The sequence below is a fragment of the Podarcis gaigeae genome (assembly GCF_964106915.1).
Source record: "Podarcis gaigeae genome assembly, chromosome: 4".
NCBI lineage: Eukaryota > Metazoa > Chordata > Lepidosauria > Squamata > Lacertidae > Podarcis > Podarcis gaigeae.
In genome coordinates this window covers 2,086,303-2,109,037 of record NC_139677.1, presented here as the reverse complement: position 1 = coordinate 2,109,037, position 22,735 = coordinate 2,086,303, and positions in this window count along the sequence as shown.

Here is a 22,735-nt window from a genome sequence, read left to right as displayed (position 1 = left end):
GTGGCTGGGGTACAAATAATAAATTATTATTATTATTATTATTATTATTATTATTATTATTATTATTTATTTAACAGTCCTTGGCAAATAAGACATTCTCACCTTGTGCCAGAAGATAGCTCTCCAAAGATGGGGCCATAACTAAAAATACTTCATCATAGCTTCCACCTACCGCACATCAGAAGGTAGGTGCTGCCAGATTACAGTCTCCGGAAGAGACCAGGAATTGGATAAGTTCATTGGTAGGAAGCGGTCCTTTTAAAGAGTTGCACTGAAATGTTTTTTTGCAACAAGCCATCATAAAATTTCAATACGTTCAGAACATTCAGATTTTTCTGTGCTAAGCATTTGCTGAAAATAAAACCACACAAACTAACGTGTACAAAATTGAGACACGGGAGGAGATAGGACACTCAGATATCTATTTCCCAAGATGTTTGGGCTTGAGAGGTTAAAATGCAAGAGGCATTCCCCACAGCAAGGTTTCTATCTGTTTCCTTCTGGAAAATGAGAGTATGCTACTGAATTCCCTGTGGCAATTCAAGGGCAGAAAACTGACTGACTTCCCGGATCACACACACAGCGTTCATCTTGACAGCATTCCAATCCAGAGTATTAGCACTCACACGGCACCCCCAACCACATACAGACTGAGTCCAGTGTAGGTCTGAACCTAAATTGCAATGGGTCCAGTTAATTTGTTTCCTCCATGAATGCCTGCAACTGCACACCCACAACCAACTCAAGTACTTTGCTCAAAAAGTGGGTAGTTAATAAAGTCATCAGGTCAGAGAGGGTTTCTTCAGAAGTAGCTGCACTACTGGCAGCAGGCATCACCCCTCACATCAATATGTGTTCACCCTGGCCCCACCCAGTCATGCCCCCCCCCCCATAATACCTTTATGGCCAAGAGGGCTCATAGGCGCTTAAACGTTCTCCACATTATCGGGCTACAAAAACTGAAAATGATCACAAGGTGGCACAACTATTGAAAACCAGGGGATTCTCATCGCCTGCATGGTGCCAATTGTCCTACCTGTTTCAAAGCTCCTAGGTGCCTCCCCTCCAGTGTCCCAAGAAGCTGAATGTGCCCCCAGCATCAGAGAGAGCACTCAGGAATGATCACATGGATAAACTTCTGCATCTCAGAATTCCAAAGCAAGACAAAGGCTATTTCAGGATCACTAGCCCTATCCAAAAGAACATCTGAAAAAGCATTCAGGAACTCATTGGACCCGACGGGGATATGCCATTCTAATCAGTGCCCGCCCCTGAAGCAGGAAATAGAACCATTAGCCTGAGCTTCATCACCATGCAGTCTGACCATGCCAATGGGGTCACAGAATCACCAGCCCCTACTTCCATATACAGTGGTACCTCGGGTTTTGAATGTAATCCATTCTGGAAAACCGTTCAAGTTCTGAAATGTTCGAAAACTGGACACTCAGTAGCTGACAGCTAGGCCTCATGGTTTTGCACTCAGCAGAAGCTGTGTTTCCTGTTTGACTTCCAAGGTATGCTCGAAAGCTGAAGCATTTTCTTTCGGGTTTATGGCATTTGAAAACCGAAATGTTCATCAACAGAGACATTAGAAAACCAAGGTACTACTGTATTTAATATCTCAATAAAGCAACTAATTTAAGGATTGTAACATGATTTTTCTTTAAAAAAATATAGGCTAATTATTTATTTGCTTAAACCCATTGATTTTAATTGACTGAAACTTCTTAGTTGCATTTCTGTTGAGAATAGTAAGAATACTGATTTCCTGTTCTATTCCACCCTCACCTCCTTCAAAATCAAAAGCCTAAAACAATGTTTTACTGTGTATTTTCCCAACTGTGACATAAGTTATCATCAAGTGACCCAGAGTGAGAAGACTGGTGTTAACAGCTACTCTGTACGTAGACCTCAGATTTTGGCAGGATGTTTCTCTATGTCTTGACAAATTCATGATATATGAAGCATTTGATTAAGAGAGGTGGTGTATTGGTAGGCAAGTGTTTAATTACACTGAAAATGCACCTGTTGACCCCATCATTTTGTATCATTATTAGCATAATTCCATGACAGATAATTTATGCCTCTTTAGAAAATAACCATGGTACCTACCATACAGTGATTACACCTCTGGTTTTATTTCTAATGTTATGGATTCATTAACCTGGGGTGAAATGGAGTGTGAGGTGATGGCATTTATTTAAAAATATATGGTAGAATTCTATCATTTAAAAACAGCTATATTAAGAACCCCAGCTAGACTTAAGTGTGTGTGTGGTTCAGGGTTAGCATCCTTTCCAGACAAAAGATACTGGAGAATGGTTAATTTTACAGTGTTTCAGTTATTAAGAAGACAAATAGAAAAGCGGTATGTAAAAAGAAATAGAGCAGGTGACTTAGGCATCTCATTATTCATGTAAGATCCGAGTTCAATCAGCTTTCAGTCATGGGTAAAACATCTACCTACATGTAGCATCAGGTGTTAAGCTGAACCCTTCTACAAATACAGAATCTTCTAAATCCACAACTGAGGCCCTCACTAACAGATGCTATGCATGAGAAGATGCCACATACATATTGACTAGGGACACAAAGAAAAAGCCTTTGGACAGTGACACTGATGGTATGGCATATCTAGCTGGCCTGTGACCACATTTCATAGAATCATAGAACTGTAGAGTTGGAAAGAACCTGAAATATACTCAGAGTCGCAAAGTGATTTCATGCTCTTTATTCAGCTCATAGTGGTGAGGAGGAATGAATGGAAGTCCCCTCAAAGTATCTGCTTTATATACATTATTTACACAATGGGCTGCACATGATTGGCTAATTCTGGAATTCTACTGTAAGCCAATCAGGTTGTGGATTCACTTCTATCTGGAGCATGATTGGGTGGTTCCTGCCAACCAATCATACTGCTGCATTGTTCTAAGACCAATCAGACTGCTGCATTCTGAATCCTATTGTTCTAGGACCAATCAGACTGCTGCCTTTTGGATCCTATTGTTCTAGGACCAATCAGACTGCTGCAGTTTGGATCCTATTCAATTCAGTACATAACAGAACCCCAAGGGACATCTAGTCCAACCCCCAGCAATGCAGGAATCTCAACTAAATCGTACATGACAAGTGGTCATTCAACGTCTGCTTAAAAGCCTCCGAGGAAAGAAGGTCCACCACCTTCCATTCCACAGTCAAACAGCTCTTACTGTCAGAAAGTTCTTCCTGATGTTTAGTCAGAATCTCTCTTTTTGCAACTTGAAGCCATTGGTTTGGGTCCTACTCTCCAGAGCAGGAGAAAACAAGCTTGCTCTCTCCTCCATGTGACAGCCCTTCAGATATTTGAAGATAGGCATCATATCTTCTCTGTCTCCTCTTTTCCAGGCTAAACATACCTACCTCCTTCAACTGTCCCTCATAAGGCTTGGCAAAAGCCTTACTGAAATCGAGGTAAACTATGTCCACAGCATTCCCCAGATCCACCAACTTGTAACTCTAGCAAAAAAAAAGTATGTAGAGGACTTCAGAACAACTGTACTGGATGATCCCTACTCCCTTGCTTTTCAAAGTGAAAGGGCTTTGTTTTGATGTTGTTCAGCCTAAGTATTTCAGCAGCCCAGAGCCAGAACACTATGGCCCAGCCTTCATCTGCTGGATCCAGCAGGATGTCTGCAGCATAGGTCTGCTGCATGCAGATTCAAGGCCCTGGAAATATCACACTGGAAGATTTCCGCCATGTGGCAGCATACTTTCTAAGTGGATGCAAGGAAATGAGGGAAATGCATTCAAATGAGGCATTTTCATTTTAGTGATTTCTATGAAATCCTTCCCGTCTCCCTTTAGGAGACTCTCTCTTTAAATTTGATTCACAAACTTTATTGTGTGTGCATTCTCTCCCCCCAGCCCCTGTTTCTTAAAGACCCAATTTGGCAAGCCACTCAGACAGGAATCAGCCTGGAAGACTCTTCGAACTGCTGCCTGAAATGTAGACACACAGGCAAACTGTTGCATGCACAATCTTACACATTGCTTAATAGAGTTTTCCACCTACTGTACCTGTGTAAGGTATGTTTTATGTTCAATGCAGAATTTACATGTAAGTGATTTATTGTTTTAGAAATTATGGAGGGTGCATGGCTGCCCTGCATTTTGTCGTCTTCTAGTAATGTCTATAATTAAAGCTCAGGCACTCCAAGGCTCCATACAGTTGCAAGTGGCCGTCTGTTCCCTGTGAAGTGTAGCAGGGGACGGTGAAACTGGTGGTGACATAACATGTATTGTTTTGCTAAGCGTGGCAGGAGAGAGGAAAAATGCAGAATTTCTATTTTTGCTAGCAGCAGGATAACCTATATATTGTCTTTCACCAACTTTATTGTTTAACCTAAGTAATCCCCACAAGATATTTAAAAGCATTGCTCCTGCTCTTGTCCTCTCCTTTCCAGGACATATTATTAGCAATTGATCCTTTTCTTTAAAAAAAATCAAAAAAAATCAGCATGCTCCACTTTAATCTTCTTTTGAATGAGACTATTTTTTCAGCCTGTCCTTATTAAATTTTTATTGAAGATCTTTATCAGAGCTGGAGGTTTTGCCACAGAATTCTCAAATCCCAGATAAAAACCCAAGCCACCCCATGCCTGCCACCTCCCCTGTAGCATTCGCAAAGTCCAAACACATTGTCCACCCAAAGACATGGGCAAGGCGGCTGCTTCCCTCTGATTGCACTGGGCTTGCTAATGTGGAAAACCATAAAAGTTAACATGAAAGTCTATCTTTTTGATAATATGCTTTCAATCACAACTAGAGAACAACATACTTTTACATAGTTTGTGCAAAAGTGATGTGGAAGTATGCCAAACTGCTTAGAAGCTATAATCAGTTAAGAGCAAGAACTAATCCTTTCCGAAGGTTGGGTATAGTATTTTTTTTAAGAAACCCCTTTAAGCGAAAAAGGCCACATAAGCACCCTTTCAGAATTTCCATATAGCTAAATCTTCTTGAAAACCCTTGGAAAGGCTATATTTGAAGAAAATTACATTAAGATTTAGTTTTAAAGCCCTGAGGAAATTTGCCGACAAAAATATTCATTAAGAGGAAGTTGGAGTTGAGAGTACAGATAAGTAAGTGTGGGATGAAAAGAATCCTTATAGGAATATTGTTAGTTACATGGGGATGGGGGGAGTAAACATGCCAGAAATCGAAACTCAAAATATACAGCATTGTGGTTAATTATTCATGGAAATTTAAAGTTGGGAGAAAACTTATTCAGTATTCTGTTTCCATTATTTATTTTTATAACACCATCAGTGTATATGGTGGCTTACAAAATGTCACAGGCAAAAATTACTAGGGTCCCTATCCCAGAAAACTTGCAATCTAAAACCGACAGTTGGGAGACGGAGGAGGGGCACAAAAATAGGGAGGGATGAATGCGGCAAATACAACTACACACACTTAAAATGATGACAGCTTGGAATCAAGATCAAACCAAAATGCCTCACAGAAAAGTTGAGTTTTTTCTAGGGATGCTTGGACAAATGGGGACATATATTGTGTTGAAAATCATGCCATGCTGGGTTGAAGCACCTCTCTCTCCCCTCCCTCCATTTTCCATCACCCCATTTGAACTGAGTGCTCCTTTTTGATTTCTTCATACATCCCCAAATTTGTATTTACATTGAGTATGAAATTACATATTTATTAGTGTGAACAAAATGAGAACAGTACAGATGTAAAAATTCTCCTCGTTTCATCAGATTCCTTACCAGGTGACCACTTTTTAGGGTTTTAGTCTTGTTTTAGATGCATGGTTGTGCTGCATTTTTAACTGTTTTTAAATATTTGATTTGCAAATTATCGAGATTGTGGTTTAAAAGATAAATAAAAATTAATTTCAGTAATAATAATAAATATTTTAAAAGTTTTATTGAAACAAGTGGTATCTAAAACCACTCTGTAGGAATGTATCAGTTGGGGACGGGGACTGAAACATCACAGAACAATTTACCTGAAATATACTCAGAGTCGCAAAGTGATTTCATGCTCTTTATTCAGCTCATAGTGGTGAGGAGGAATGGATGAATGTCCCCTCAAAGTATCTGCTTTATATACATTATTTACACAATGGGCTGCACATGATTGGCTAATTCTGGAATTCTACTGTAAGCCAATCAGGTTGTGGATTCATTTATATCTGGAGCATGATTGGGTGGTTCCTGCCAACCAATCATATTGCTGCATTGTTCTAGGACCAATCAGACTGCTGCATTCTGAATCCTATTGTTCTAGGACCAATCAGACTGCTGCAGTTTGGATCCTATTCAACTCAGTACATAACACCCCTCCCCTCTAAGTTCCAGTCCTGCCCGGGAGGTCGCATTCATAGTCCTCGAGGTACGCCGGCAGCCTACGTGTGCGTTGTGGCCTGGGGTGTTCCCTGGTCCGGGGTTCAGGTTCTGGCTCGTGTTCCAAGGATGCTGGCTGTGATGGGGCTGTTTGGTCTGGCGCAACCGGCTCGCTCAGTCGTGGTTCTGGCTCCGGTGTCCTTTCGGCCTCGCAGGTCCTCTCTGTATTTACTGATTCTGCCTCTCCTGCTGCCCCCTCCTGCTCTATGGGCCTCACTGCCCCGCTGTTCCCTTGGGACTCCTCTGACCTTTCCTCCTCCTGGTTTTCTCCCGGGAATCGTAGCCGTATCAGGTCGCAGTGGCGGTGCCAGCATTGCCCCCCCATCCGTTAGCACCTCGTACGACACGGGGCCAGTGACCCTGGTGACTGTGGCAGGTACCCATGCTGGGCCTGCCCCAAAATTCTTTGCGTACACTGGGTCCTGGGCCTTGAAGGTCCGGGGGTTCCTGCCTTCCCCCACCACTACCTCATCCTGAGCTCTATCGGGGTGAAGGCGGTCCAATCTGATTGCAAGGCGCCGACCCATTAGTAGTTCAGCGGGGCTCCAGCCAGTTGTTGAGCTGGGGGTGCTGTGCTGTGCTAGGAGGAATGTGGCAAGGCGGTACTCCCAATCCCCTTGCGTCATGCGGCGAAGGGTGTCCTTGGTGGTCCGCACCATGCGTTCTGCTTGGCCATTGGTGGCAGGGTGGAATGGCGCCGAACGGATGTGGCGGATGGCGTTCTGCGCTGTGAAGGTTTGGAATTCTCCTGACGTAAATGCAGTCCCATTGTCTGAGACGAGAGTGTCAGGGAGCCCATGGGTTGCAAAGAGCCTGCGTAGTACCTGGATGGCTGTGGATGTAGAAGTGGACGGTACCAGTGCAACTTCCAGCCATTTGGTGTAGGAGTCCACCACTATGAAGAATGTTTTCCCCTGAAAGGGGCCAGCGAAGTCCACATGCAGGCGTGACCATGGTGCTCGGGCGGACTCCCAGGACTGGACTGGGGCCCTTGGGGGATCTGGGCGGGATTCTTGGCAGGCCTGGCAGTGTTTGACCCAGGCCTCTATCTCTCCGTCGATCCCTGGCCACCACACATAACTCCTGGCCAGGGCCTTCATTCTTACTACCCCTGGGTGTGTCTCATGTACGGCTGTGAGGACCCTTTTGCGGAGGGGCTGGGGAACAACAACCCTGCTTCCCCATAACAGGCACCCCTTGTGGGCCGACAGTTCATGTTTGCGGGTTGTGTAGCCAGCGAATTCTGGCCCAGGACTGCTGCTGGGCCATCCCCTCCACACCCAGTCCAGGACCCGGGAGATGACCCTATCTTTCTTGGAATGGTGTGCAACTTCTTGTGCCTGAATGGGGCGGTCAGGAAGCAGCTCCAGGCTCATAACCTCTTGTGCAGGTGCTGGGTCGGGGCCTGTTTCTGGTAGTGGTAGCCTGCTGAGGGCGTCCGCATGGCCCATCGCCTTCCCCGGGCGGTGAATCAGTGCATACTGGTAGCTGGCAAGGAAAATTGACCACCTGAGGACACGAGGATACAGCACTTGGGGGGTCTGCTTTTCGGGAGCAAACAAGCCAAGCAACGGCTTGTGGTCAGTCACCACGGTGAAGGGCCGCCCGTACAAGAAATCATGGAATTTTTTTACTCCCTTCACGATTGCGAGCCCCTCCTTGTCTATTTGCGAGTAGTTCCGCTCGGTTGCGTTGAGTGTCTGGGAAAAGTATGCTACCGGTACCTCTCTCCATCTGGGAGTTGGTGTCCCAGGACAGCGCCAATGCCATAGGGCGAGGCGTCGCATGCTAGCACCACCGGCAGCCTCTCGTCGAAGTGTGCCAAGACCGAGTTTGAGACAAGCAGGTCCTTGACTGCCTGGAATGCAGCCTCCTGGCGCTGGCCCCACACCCAAGGGGCCCGCTTGTCCAGGAGTCTGTGTAGGGGCTCCGCTACCGCCGCTTTGTGGGGAAGGAAGGAATGGTAAAAGTTCAATAGTCCCAAGAAGGCCTGAAGTTCAGTCTTGCTCTTGGGTGCTGGCCCTTACCTTGTCCCCAGTTGGGTGGACCCCTTCTGCGTCCACCATAAATCCCAGAAAGTCCACCTGAGGCACTCCTAGTAGACATTTTTCCCGCTTCACCTTGAGACCCGCCATCTGGAAACGGTGCAGAACGGTGCGGAGGCGGTCCTCAAACTCCTCTGGTGTGGGCCCGGCAATCAACACATCATCGAAGAAGGGGGTGATGCCAGGAATCCCTTTAAGGAGCGAGTCCATTAGATTCTGGAATATGCCTGGTGCCACACTGACACCGAATTGCAGCCGCTTTACCCTGAACGCTCCTCTGTGCGTCACAATTGTCTGTGCCTCTGCTGTGGCCTCATCTACTGGAAGCTGTTGATATGCTTGGGCCAAGTCCAGCTTGCCAAAAATTTTCGACCCAGCCAGGGTGGCAAGGACATGGCTGACCACTGGCACTGGGTATGCATGGGCCGTGAGGGCCTTGTTTATGGTACATTTCTAGTCTGCGCAGATGCGGACTGAACCATTAGGCTTGACGGGTGTGACGATTGGGGTTTCCCAGGGGGCATTGGGCACCGGCTCCAGCACTCCTTGCTCCACAAGCCGGTCCAATTCCTCGTCTATACGGGGTTTCAGGGCGAACGGGACCCGGCGGGCCTTTAGCCTGACCGGTCGTACTGTGGGGTCAAGCTGTAGAGCAATGGGGGGGCCCGTATACTGTCCCAATTTCCCATCGAAAACCTCTGGAAATTCCTTGCATATGGCATCCACGTCCACTTGTAAGGTAGTGTGGTTTATCCCGGTGATGGCTAGCCCCAGTGGTCCAAACCATGCCAATCCCAGTAAGCTAATGTAGGGGCCCTTGACCACAAGCAAGTCCAGTTGCCGCGTCCGCCCTCGGTATTGCACCCTGAAGGTCCCCACCCCCATTGTGGGGACCTTATGTTTCTGGAAGTCCCGGAGGGTGAATGGGGCTGGCCTGAGTTTGGGACCCCCAGTAGGACACAGTTTCCTTAAGGTCCTTGCCGAGATTATGGATAGATTGGAACCCGTGTCAAGCTCCATGCGGCATGGGGCCCCCTCTATCCGTACCTCTACATAAATTTTCTCTATGTTGGGGTAGGGCAACTGGTATACCTGGACGTCCGTGAGCTCCGTCGAGTTGCCTTGGTGCGTTGGGCCCCGGGACCTGGGGCTCTTGGATTGGTCATCTGATGCCTGGCGTCGGGTGGGCCGAGCCCGACACACCTGGGCGATGTGTCCCCATTTTCTGCACTGCCTGCACTCTACGTTGCGGAAACGGCAGGTCCTCCTCTCGTGACTTTCCCCGCAGCTTGCGCAGTTCCCTCCTTCTCGTCGAGGCAGCTGTGGTATGTGGGCTGCTTGAGTGCGCTGCTGTACTCGGTGCACCTCCTCCCTGTCGGATCCTGAGTCGTTGGTGAGGTCTTCGTGGTGGACCCTCGGTTGGGACGGCTGGCTCGGCCGTGCCTCTTGCGTCGACCTCTCGGCAGCTTCCGTTGCCAGGGCCTCCTCCAGAGCGACCTGGAACGTTAGGTCCTTCTTAGCGTAGAGGCGTCGTTGCAGCTTCTCATCCTTCAGGCCACCGACGAGGCGGTCCCGAAGCATGTTCTCCAGCTCTGAGAAGTTGCAGAACCGGGCGGTTTGGCGGAGAGAGGTCACAAACCCAGTTATGGTTTCCCCAGGGGCTTGCCGCTTTGCGTAGAAGGCATTTCGACGAGCCACCACTGAGGGCCGTGGCGAAAAGTGCCCCTTAAGCTGTTCCATTATTGTTTTGTATGGAACAGTAGCGACGTCTTCAGGCGCAAGGAGAGCCCGGGCGATTTCAAATGTCTCCTCTCCGCAGACGCTGAAGAATATCGCCCTCTTCTTGGCGTCTTCTTCATCGGTGACCCCTTTGGCTTCTAGGAGGAAGGTAAAACGGGAGGCGTACGCTTCCCAGTCTCCCGTTGCTGGGTTGAACGGCGAGAAGCTGCTGTCGGTTGCCATTCTGAGTTCCTTGTGTCCCGGAGCTGAAGCCTGGATACACGGTGCGAGGCAGCGGTGCGGCAGGTGGCGGTGCTGCGGTGCTGTGCGTGGCAGTCAGCTCAGCGGGATCCCACCTTCGTCGCCAGTGAAATATACTCAGAGTCGCAAAGTGATTTCATGCTCTTTATTCAGCTCATAGTGGTGAGGAGGAATGGATGAATGTCCCCTCAAAGTATCTGCTTTATATACATTATTTACACAATGGGCTGCACATGATTGGCTAATTCTGGAATTCTACTGTAAGCCAATCAGGTTGTGGATTCATTTATATCTGGAGCATGATTGGGTGGTTCCTGCCAACCAATCATATTGCTGCATTGTTCTAGGACCAATCAGACTGCTGCATTCTGAATCCTATTGTTCTAGGACCAATCAGACTGCTGCAATTTGGATCCTATTGTTCTAGGACCAATCAGACTGCTGCAGTTTGGATCCTATTCAACTCAGTACATAACATTACCCCTATAGTGTAAAAGAATAAATGTAATTGTAGAGTCTAGTTATGGTAATCCTAAGTGCATAGGAGGGCTAACAACAATATACATTTTGCAAAAAGGAGATATAAGATACCACACTCTGGTTTAAATATTTGTATTTTAGCAACATAAATTTCTCAGGAATTTAATAGCAGCCATTCATGATTAAGAAGTGTAGCACCAGCATCTGCACCATTGCACTTCCCACTCACTGCCGTTCTTACTCCTGTGCAAGTATCACTGACGTAAATGGAAGCTGCACTCTCTCTCACCTCCCATTCATTACACTTGCGTGGGAGAATTTTCTGACACCCATTGTCCTACAGAAAGTGTGCAGTTTATGGATATCCGCATGGAATCCATATTATTATGAGCTATCAAAATATTACAGCAGTGGATAACCAATGAGAAACCTAGCACCCAGTGTGGTGTAGTGGTTAAGAGCGGTAGTCTCGTAATCTGGGGAACCGGGTTCGCTTCCCCGCTCTTCCACCAGCAGCTGCTGGGTGACCTTGGGCCAGTCACACTTCTCTGAAGTCTCTCAGCCCCACTCACCTCACAGAGAGTTTGTTATGGGGGAGGAAGGGAAAGGAGATTGTGAGCTGCTTTGAGACTCCTTCGGGTAGTGATAAAGTGGGATATCAAATCCAAACTCTTCTTCTTCTCATTGTTGGAGAATTGCATGGCACCTATACTTTGTCCTGCCTTCTCCTAATCTTAAGTGCTAAATTTGCATTGTCCCGTTGAACTGTTTGTTTATTTCTAATGTTGCTCAATTTTGGTTCTTGTAGGGCTATAGGATCTCCTCCCAACATGCACACTCCCAAATCCACAGTGTGAAACGTGATCCGCAGTTGTCAGAAGACGTTTAGATCCTTTGCAATGTCTTTGTTATTCAGTATAAATACCTGAGCTGCCCTTTTGAAATACCACAGTGAGATAGAGGAGAGATTGTTTTCAAGGATTTGTGCCTTATCATAGCATTTCCTATAGAGAAAATTAAACATTTCAAATTCTTCTGACAAAAGCAAAGTTCTCCCTTTTAAAAAAAGGCTTTGATCTGTGACTAAAAGATGTCAGCGTTTTTTTTGGTACTATTTCAGCAGCAACATCGTAGGATAGAAATGGTCTCTGAAAAGAAATCAACCCCCCCCCCCCTTTTGTTGGTTACAAATTGATGAGGATTTGGTATGCACAGTATCTATTCAGAATAGCAACTGCATATGGAAATATTGTTTCCTTCCGAGGCTGTTGGAGCCAATGGCTGCCTGCAATCAATATTTCCAGAGGAAGGATCCTGACAATCTCTTCAGCAGCTACTGCGATGCTCCTGTTACTCTCCTTTGTTGATGAGAAACCCTCAGTATTTAACGAAATCTAGAAAAGCTATTTTCTCCAAAGGAACAGCTTTTACTTGGGGTGACCTCTTCCTCCTCTAGCACTATGCATATTATGTTTTGAGAACAACAAAGCACTCTGAGATGCTGCTGGAATTAATCTGGAGCAGTTTGTATTAACTCCTGAGAAACCATACAGTGAGACGGCCAGGCATAACTAGCCTCACCCATGGAGTCCTGACTTTTCAAATGCTGCCACTGTAGCAAAAGCTGAAGCCATGGACAAGTGGCTTCTGCACTGTTGTAGGCATATTGGAACTGGAAAGGGGTTTCATTCAACTGGAGAACACAAAACTGGAGAAATCAGTGAAACACAACACTTCCCTTTTGTTCCAGCCTCAAATGGAAGGTTTTCAAAGTCAGACCAGCACCCCATAAAGCAGCACGCATATGCACCAGGGCTCTTGAGCATATGCTGTCCGTGTCAGTCCACTTATGGAACAGCCTTCTCAGGGAGGCTCACCAGGCACACATCCGTACGGTCTTTTCAGCCCCAGGCAAAGAACTTTCTTCTTCCTTCGCAGGCCTTTCTGAACAACTTCAACTAATCTGGGCTTCTTAATTTACTGTATTTTGTTGTTTTATTGTATATCCTTGATATTAATTGACCTATTGCTTATTTGTCAGAATGAAGAAATTTGTATGCTGCTTTTATTTTTAATACTATATATTTTATTCTTTTACTTTTTTGCACTACCTAGAGAACATATATTGTTAAAACCATGTACATGTAATTCAGCAAATAAATAAAGTTAACCAGATAATTAAAAACCATGCCTTGCCTTTGAAAGTCTCATCTGAAAACTCAACTTTATAGTACTTAATGTTAGCTGAGTGGCGTAATTGCCATTTCCATACGGCTGAAATCAAAGACTGAAAATGAATAAAGTACGTCAGGGGGTAGACATCTGCACCCCATGCCAGTTCTGGATCACTCTGGGAGCTGATGGCGATAGAGCAGAGTACAACCAAACATGACACTCAGGTAGGGATTGGTATTCATCTCAGGTATTCACCTCAGTTTGCATCTAAAGGTGAACCTACCTGTCAGAGCCACCCGAGGTCCCAGCTCACAAGAGACCAAAATCCAGTCCGAGTTATATACAAAAGGTTTTATTGAAGAACATTGTTGTCGTTACATCCAAGCTCCGTGGCTCAGCATCTGTTACCCTTAGATGTTTGAAGTCCCCTCTGAGTCAGTCCCGCCCCTGCACCAGCTTAAGAGGCTTGTACTGCTCCACCTTTTCCTCTCCTTCCTTTTCCGCAGGGTCTTCCTGCCCCCCTGTGCTCCCTCCCTTCGGGACTCCCCCGAGGCTGAGTCTTCTGACGCCTGCTCCCCCCTCCTTCGTGCTTTGGGACCAGGCTCCTCCTCAGGGCTCTCCTCATTTCCGCGCGCCTCCACATTTGAACTTGGCGCGCGTACGTTGCTTCTGACCTTCCTTTCGACCGTTATGCTACTCTCGGTACTACACACCTCCCCTTCCTGCAGGACGTTCTGCTCCGAACTCCTTCCCCTCTCTGCTCCCTGTTCTGCTCCTTCTGACACACTGGTAACTCCACCCCCTTCACTCCGTTCCGACGGAGCGGCCGGTCCCGATCTCCAACCCCCACTGGGGATTCCCTCTTCGTTCCCCTGCTTCTGACTGCTTCCCTCTCTACTGCCCCTTGGCCTGACCAGGGGGGCTCCCTTTTGGGAATCCTCGGATTCACTTGACGGACTCACTGACAACCTCGGGTCATCGTCGTCCTCTTCCTCGTCACCCTGGGACCCCTCCCCCTCGCTCTCTGTCCCTGAAACCCTGACACTACCTAAGTCATACTCCCAGAAACAATGCATGAACAGAAGCATTCCTTCAAAATATGCATTACTTCAAATTTTTCAGTGCAGTTTTCCATTCAAATAATGTGTGTGCAATGATGCAGAGATCAGTTTTATGAAACTGCAGGAAGGGAGAGTATTACTGTCCTTGCCGGTTTCCTGCAAGCCCCAGGGTGGCCACGCTGAGAACTGAATACTGGACTCGAGGGGCCACCTTCTTATGTCCTTATGGGCAGGAAACTATGTATCCATTGCAGATATTAGTGACAATAACATAAAGATGCATTATATTGGGGAAAATTTATTGAGCAGGAGGAACATGTCTATTAGAAGAAATATGTAGTAAAGTACTGATGAAATTTCATGAGAACTTTTAAAAAAGTGATCTGATACAGAACTGTAGAGAATTGAAATTAAGTTTTAAAAAATAAGAAACAGAGAGAAACCAAAATAGAGAGATTTGTTGATCCCTACGCTCAGGTTGCTTATACCATGCACCCAAGGCAGCTGGAATGTGGAGGAGGAGACCCCATAGAGCCTTTTAGGGTCTTTTAGCTGTGACCGCTTGGGGCCAGGACAATGGACCATTACAAAGCACGATATCTAGTCATATTTCTTGGAAATCACCAGGAGGTTTATTGCATGAGGTGATTAAAAAAAATATTCACATGGATAATATGTTCTCCAGCTGATTCAAAGTTGTTGCAGAAAATAGTTCCAAAATGCATGAGAATTGTGCTTTTTATCTGAATTTGTATACCACACTTCAAACAAGCTTCCAGGGTGGATTAAATAAAACACAACACACACAAACACACACATTACACAGAGACAAGCAAATAATTAAACCACAGCAGCAGTGAAAGAAACAGATACCTGAAAGGATAAGAATGCATTTGCCTAGTGTCAAAAGTGTAAATAAAAATCATATTCAGCTACCCCTGCCAAATATCATTCCAGGACAAATGTATTAAAAGTATACTCTATACTCTAGGAGAATGGCTCTGCAAAATCCCAAACAGTCAAAGCATTGATCATCTGGCAGTCCAGTATAAGTCTTGAGTGGTCAACTGATTTTTGCAATTCTAGCAATTTACTATTTCACTTTTTAAACTCTGAAAGTAGAGTTGGGAGTTTGGTTTCTATGATGATGATGATGATGATGATGATGATGATGATAAAAGACTTTCAGAAAATAAACAGTACTCAAGCCTGGAAAAAAGAGTTATACCTCTCATTCTATTCCTAAGCATCAGAAGATAAGAATGACAAGGAATGTTGTGAAAACAGCCAAGTAATTTTATTTCAGAAGTGCCTTACAGTATCTTCTCGGCAGGATGGCTAGTAAATTGGAATCTGCTGGTGCGAGAACAATGGCTTTGCCCAAACATCTTTCTGGCACAAGGGGCTAACTTACAAAACAAAGCTTCCTTTCGTTCCTACCCTTTTCTTTCCTTCACATCCTAATTGAAGGAGTGTCTTCTGTTTAGGTACTGCTAAAGAGTAAAGAGCTTGGCTGCCACTGTGAAAGAGATGACAGAAGAAGATAAAGCAAGCCTTGTTTTTAGTACTGGAGGGAGGGGGAATCAAGAACAAAAGGCAAGCATCTCTCACACTGCTTAGCACTTCTTTTATCCACACAAAGGCTTTCCTACATCCAACCTCATCCATGTGGCAGCATTTCTCTGTGTTGATTCCACCCACCCATCCACCCAGATGGTTATGAGCAGTATTCCTTCTCAAGTGGAAACTCCTGGACAAGTGTGGCTACAGTGATCAACGCTTCCCAGAGCTGACTCTTTCCAAATGTTTCCATGACTCTTCTGTGCCGTTCTGGCCTCAACTCCTTGGCCATTGGAAGCAGGACAGATGCTGTCAAATAGGTGAGAGGAAGCGGGAGTTTGGGGAACCAAAAGCATTTCATCTCAGAGAAAAGGCAGCTGCCTCAGGTGAGGCTTCTTCCACCCCTTGATTTGAGGCCGGGAGGACAACAGCCTTGACACCAGCCATCCTCACAATCCCCACAATCAAACCTGTTTGCATGCCTAGCAACAGAGTGGCACTTAATGCTATGCTTAAAAGGTCGACAAGGAAAGTCTCGAATGGGAGAAAGAGAGAAAAGAGGCGAGGGAGGGATAGGGAAGCAAGAAGATAGTGGCAGATATTGAAACTGTGAGTTGAAATTTCTGATGAAAATGAATAGCAAATATGTTATAAAAGTGATTTTTATTAGTTTATTTTAAGGCATTTCTGTACCACTTAATCCTTAGCACTCCTAAGTGGAGTTTTGCCTTTGCAGAGTAGACTAGTTTCTTCACACACCTTTCGTATCCTCCATCCAGATAAACAAGGAACATTGTCAGAGATGCAGGAAATATTCCTGTCAGATGGGTGTAAAGCAGGGCAGGCAAAGGATGTGGCTGCAAATAACGTGTGGCCTTGGGGAGAATCCTGAGGGCCAAACAGAAAGGCTAGGGGGCCACGTTTCTCTGGGCCTGAGATTTCTCATCCCTGACTCTCCTTCCCTGGAGGTTTTTAAGCAGAGGTTGGATGGCCATCTGTCTGGGATGCTTGAGCTGAGATCCCTGCATTGCAGGGGACTAGATGATCCTTCCAACTCTAAGATTTTAATATTGGTCTATGCCCACTGCTTCCTGACTGGCCAGATGTCTTGGTGACAGGATGTTGATGTACTCCCCCATCACAGCAACACAGAATCATATTTTCCCTCCTGAAAACTGAATTTGACTGCAGTTAAATAGTTTGTTTTTTATCTCTGTGGTTTTGGGGTTTTATTGTGGCATTTTAAAAATGCATTATTATTTCTATTTTTGTCTTTCACAAAAAGGTACAGTGCCATAAATCCATTTAATAGGGTTATTAATTAATATAAATTATTAATAAAATAATTAATATATAATAATAGCATCTGCCTTCTCCACTTCTGTTCTGTCTTCATTGGCTGAAGGAGAGGGGAGAGCTGATGTTTCAAAAGGCAGTAATAATTACATGCACTGTAGAATTCAGAAGAATGCTTGTAATCAGTAATAATGATTATTTATGGGCACAGTCCTCTGGGATTTCCTTCTCTGACCATAGTGCCAAAGTTGCTTACTTCAACAGAAGCAAGTTCATTATATATTTCCTATAGTTAAAAAAAAGTACAAAGGTGATGAGCTACTTGTAGAATAATAGAGGTGCAAATATCAAGGCTGTTATCTTTAAAGTCTGCACATTTGTTGCTGGAAGATGAAGAGGACTGCTGTTATTAAAATATGCATCATTTATCTTTCTCCTAATTTGCAGCTCAGTTTATGAAACATCAAGGTTTCTTTTTTAAAAAAGAAGAAGACAAAGAAGCAGCTTGAAAGAACAATTAGCTTTTGTATTGAACATTAAAGGCAGACACGAGCTCAGAATAGAACATTAATAGATGAACCATAAAATAAAGAGAGAATAGCATCTGCCAGGAAAATAAGACGGAACAATTGGTTCAGAAAAGCTGGCCACTTCGCTTTGGATGCACAAACAACTGAATGGCCCCCAGGCCACACATAATATAGACTGTGCAATTCAAGCTTGTTTCTTTGATGGGATATTACTAGTTTGAGTAAAAGGCTTTAAACAGCAAGCCTTCCCCATTATTTCTTCTGCATATTGTGTGGAGCTTCTCTTGGGTAAGAGTCATTGCCACAGAGTTTATTTGCTCTCTCAACAAGTGGTAATTTTCAAGGCACCACTCTCAAAATCTAAGTAAAATTAGATGGATCGAGCTAGAAAACCTTCATGTCTCCATACAATGCAGAAAATGAGGAAGAGATTAACTTCCAAGGTTCAATTTAGGAATGCTTGCCCAGGGCAGGTGGGTTCACAGGGTGATGGTCATCCTACCACCTGTTCCCCTCCTCCTAGCTATTTAAAAATGAAAGACAATGAGAATTTACTTTGCTGTGAACACACTAAATGCCTCTTTGACAACTGGATCTGACAAATGTGCACAGATATTTCTATCCACTCTGCTCCTGTTCCATTGCTGACATTTTCTGCACTAGCTGGTAAAGATTAGGAAAGTTCTCTGCAAGTGAGTACCTGAGACCATGAATGCATGTGGAATTCAATTTTTGTGAATTCAGATATGAAATGACTTCATCTGCACCTCCCAGGCTAATGTGCACATTGAGGCTAAGGGCTCCTCTACACTTTCACTTGACCTGCATTTTGATCATTTTGCCTGCCAATGAGTTCCCTCACATCCATAGAGCTTTCCATGCTGTTCTGCAGCTGTGCCACGGGTTTCTTGTGAAAATCGCATCTTGCCAGATGTGCAAAGAATGGGAAGATAGATTCGGGCCACTTGATAACCGGTTTGGGAAGAGCTCATGATCAGTTTTCTTCAAAGATTCAACAAACAGGCAGGGCTGGCCATCCACTACTGATGTAATATGGCAGTGGGGGGGGGGGACACCACATATATATAATTACAAGACCTGGAACTAGAGTTGCTATGAAATTCTGAATGCATCAGAATTTTGAAGCGTATTATATGTTCATCTGTGTAATAAACTCCTGAAGAATTTTCAGGGAAAGAAAAAATGGTTTGATAAGACACAGGAGAAAAACATCTCAGGTTCTTCTGCATGCAGGGCCATTATCAGGGAGTTTGGATTGCTGGGCACCTGCTGGGACCTGTGTTGATGCCCAGAACCTCTGGACCTGCTCTTCCCCTTGCTTGCTGTTTCTCCCAGTGTGCAAGCAAAAGAAAGACCAAATAAAAGAAGCAAACATCTCCATTTCCTTTCCCTTCTCTTTCTGAGCTAAGGGGAAGATTGGGTCCAGGAGGAAAGTTCAAGCCAATGGGCAGTGGGGACCATGGAGTGGGTAGGTGCCCCTAGGAAAGTGGACCCTCTCTGGGAGGCTCCCACTAAGGGAATTGTGTCCAGGGTCTCCCAAAATGTGGAGCCAACACTGTCTGCATGAATGGACAAGGCATATTTTTAGTGAGAACTCTCAACAGATAGATCCTTGTGAGGCTTCCCTTCGAAGCAGCAGCAGTGACATGAAACTCTAGTTTTCCCTCATGCTTAGCAACATACTTTTCCCTTTCCTCAGAATTCCTCCAATGATCCTCTAAACTCTCCTAAAATGTCTCTTCAGAAGAAACTCAGTGGCATCTCTAATTTCTAAGGTTTTAATGTGCCTAGGTTGGACAATCTAATCATGAAAAAGTATTATATCCAGCAGCCTAGATTCCCCCCTAGGGTATAAGCCTAACAGAAATATCCAGTCTTGGCAAAATTACCTATTTTTGATATGTATGCTTTTGAATATTTCATATCAAGATTGTAGAATGCAAAAAAGCAAAACAAAAGTCAAGGCAAGACACAATTCTTATTCCCAGCACCCTTCACTCATGGTTAGAAATTAGTGTACAGTACAGACATTTTTAACCTTTCATAGATGGTTTGAAAAAAAGAGAACCAGTATATCCACCCAAGAGGAAATTAAGAAAAGATACTATATTGATTGGTAACATAGCTAGATAATTCTCAACAGACCAAAACTGAGCTGGTATTTATTGATATAAAATATGCAAATGAAAAGTACTGATTTATCACATACTCTGTATCACAGCACACTATGCAGTTTCAGAGAAACAATATGTAGATGGATTTATTTAAGCTTTAGAAGGATAATACTTGAAGCAAGGCTACGATCAGCATAGGTAGTGCCCATAGATCAGACCTGCCAGACAGGCAAATCAGGAATATATTAGTTAGCAGGTTCAGGCATTGATTTTCCTTGTACACCCCACTGTGTGAGAGCAAGCCAGAGAGCACTACCTGGCAAGTGGAAAGAACCTTCTCTTCTGGCTTCCCTCTAGGATTCAGTAGCCAGCCAGGGGAGTGAAGGTAGATGCTGAACTTCCTTGCACTTCAACGTCATTCAGTGATAAGCACTAATATTTAACACAGGCTTAGGGTTTATTGTAGAGGAATGGAATAGTACACGAATTGCACAATATGATTTTTGTATTTTTTTAAAAAAAAGTCTTACAAAGCTAGATTTGATTTGATGTGATGTGATAGGCCAGCTGCATAACAAATCCAACCTAATAAGGATGCATAAAATATTCAGAGGAGCAGCTGGGATATTTATGAATCACTCCAGTATATAGTGGATACACTCTTCTCTAGCGAGATGCTATTCTTACTTGCTGTTTAGCTCCCCAGGTATTTGATGGAACACTTGTTTTTGCTGTTCTGTGCTGCTCAACGTTCTCAGGTGGTCGTTCTTGTGGGATATGATACCTGAAGTAGGAAAGCTGCCTCATTCCCTTGAATTATTTGATTTCAACATATTTCACTTTCACTGTTTCAGAGGTCATGATCAATACCAACCATTTGGCAATTTTGCTTTCTAATAAACATGTTGTGTTGACAATGTGTTGCAATGTTACTTAGAGACAATTCATTGGATAAAGGGTGCTTTGGCACCCCTTCCATTCTGAAGGTTTTCCACCCCTGCAATACAATGTGACACATTGTTGGGTCTTTCATAGGGGAATAACCCACTTGCTGGGTCCAGTTCTCCACCCCTGTTCTATTGTGACTAAGTAAAGCGTTATGATTTGGGATATTTAGATAGGGTCTGCCTCACAATGGCTGGAAGAGCAATTTGAGCCCAGTGGTGTCCTTAATGGCCACCATTTACTTTCTTCCACTGGGCGGAGTGATCCAAACACCTCTTCTGCTGGACTGGGGGCTGGGATGAGTGGAGGTGTCCCTGCACTCATCTCCTTCAGATAAGCTGGCCTTCTACTGTCAGCCCCACTCTGGCCACTAATTCAATCCCTGGCAGTCGGGGCCAGCAGAAAGCCTTGACATGGGGCACCTGAAGGTTAGGGAGGGGCTGGGCTGGGCCCGCCTGGGATCTATTCAATCCCTGAGCCAGTCTCATTGCTGTCATGCGACCACATCGGGCTCAATATAGGGCCCGGTCATCTTGCTGTAAGTGGCTGTGATATGTGCAATTAATTCCACAACACGTTGTCCCCCTTATAGAGAAGATGTTTAAGTTTAGGCAGTTCTGAAGAACTATTGCATGTATTTGGTTTAAATCTGTACAAACTACATCTTTTTCTTGGATCTAGTGATGGATATCATATTTCCAAACCTGATACCTATCTGGAATACCTATATATAACAGCAAATATGCATTTTCTGCTGCGAGAACAGATTCTGGTGGCATTTGGGAGGAGGGAGTTCAAAAAACATGTCAGGCAATTTTCAAGCCCATGTCCAGTAATAATGAATTTGTTTCGGTGCTTTGAAGTTATATATTTTCCTCATGCGATACATATATTCCCTGACCAAGTAATGAACAAGAAATGTTTTTCAACTACTTTCTTTCCATCATTAATGGTTACAAAGTAAATAAAGGAAAAATATAAAAATGGTTTGGCTGTTAAAAAGAAACCTTGCATCAAGAAAAAATAGATTCTTTATCAATGTCACCATAGCATATTATTTTGTGCAGGTCAAATCATTATGGAGTTGTTGGGTTGTTGGTAAAGAAGGTATACATTAAGAAATAGTAACTTGCCATTTATATTCCCATAACACAATCATAATGCTTCACCATCTGTGGACATAATTAACGTTACCCTTACATTTGATTTTAGCAAAATGCCATTCACAGGTGACTCTTGTTTAGCAAACATTTTTGCAGGTGAAAGAAATGGGAAAGCTGTTTCCGAATCACCTGAAAATAGATTTTCTGTAAGGCCTGAGGGCATGATGCTGCAGAAACATTTGTAAACTATCAAGTGCACACATGTCTTTTAGTATTCACTGATTTATTTGTTCCAGCCTACAAACAGCATTTCTGGTTAAACCAATGTACTGGGATAGAGACCGCCTCAGACATGCTTAATGTCAGGAATATTAGTGGTCTCTCTTTGTCTAGGCGTTCAGGCTCCTGATCTAGGGGCACAGTTATATCCTGGCAGGGGTCTGCTTTTATGTTGGTGGCTACATATGGCTACATGCAATACTTATCTCTCCATCAGCATGAGATCCTGGGGATGAACACTGAGCTTGACCTTTGCATTCATGTGATGCCTGTCAGGTTCTGGGCGGCATTGGGCTGATGACTGTTGGAAACAGCAAGCAAGCTAAGATGAGATGGACCTTTGACTCTGCAGGGCAATTCTCTGTTTGGGAACCAGAAGAGAACACTACCTGAGTTTCAGCACTGCAGAGTTTGGGCGGTTGCACTGTGCTTCTCTAGAGGAGATTAGTGATGGCTAGAGCAGGGGTTGGCAACATTTTTTAGCCGCGGGCCAGTCCACTGTCCCTCAGACCTTGTGGCAGGCTGGAGAAGCGGGATGGGGGGGGGCTGGAAAAAGAGGCAAGGGGTCCTCTTCCCCACTCCCCACCCCCTGCCGCTGTGCTTAAATTCTCAGGAGCTGCCGCTGCTGCCACCTCCACCTCTGCTGCCGCTTCTCGTGAGTAGGCAGAGCGATCTCGTCCACTCCACTCTCTGGCCCACAGGAGCACCAGGGCAGCAACAGCAACAGTGGAGGGAAGATGAG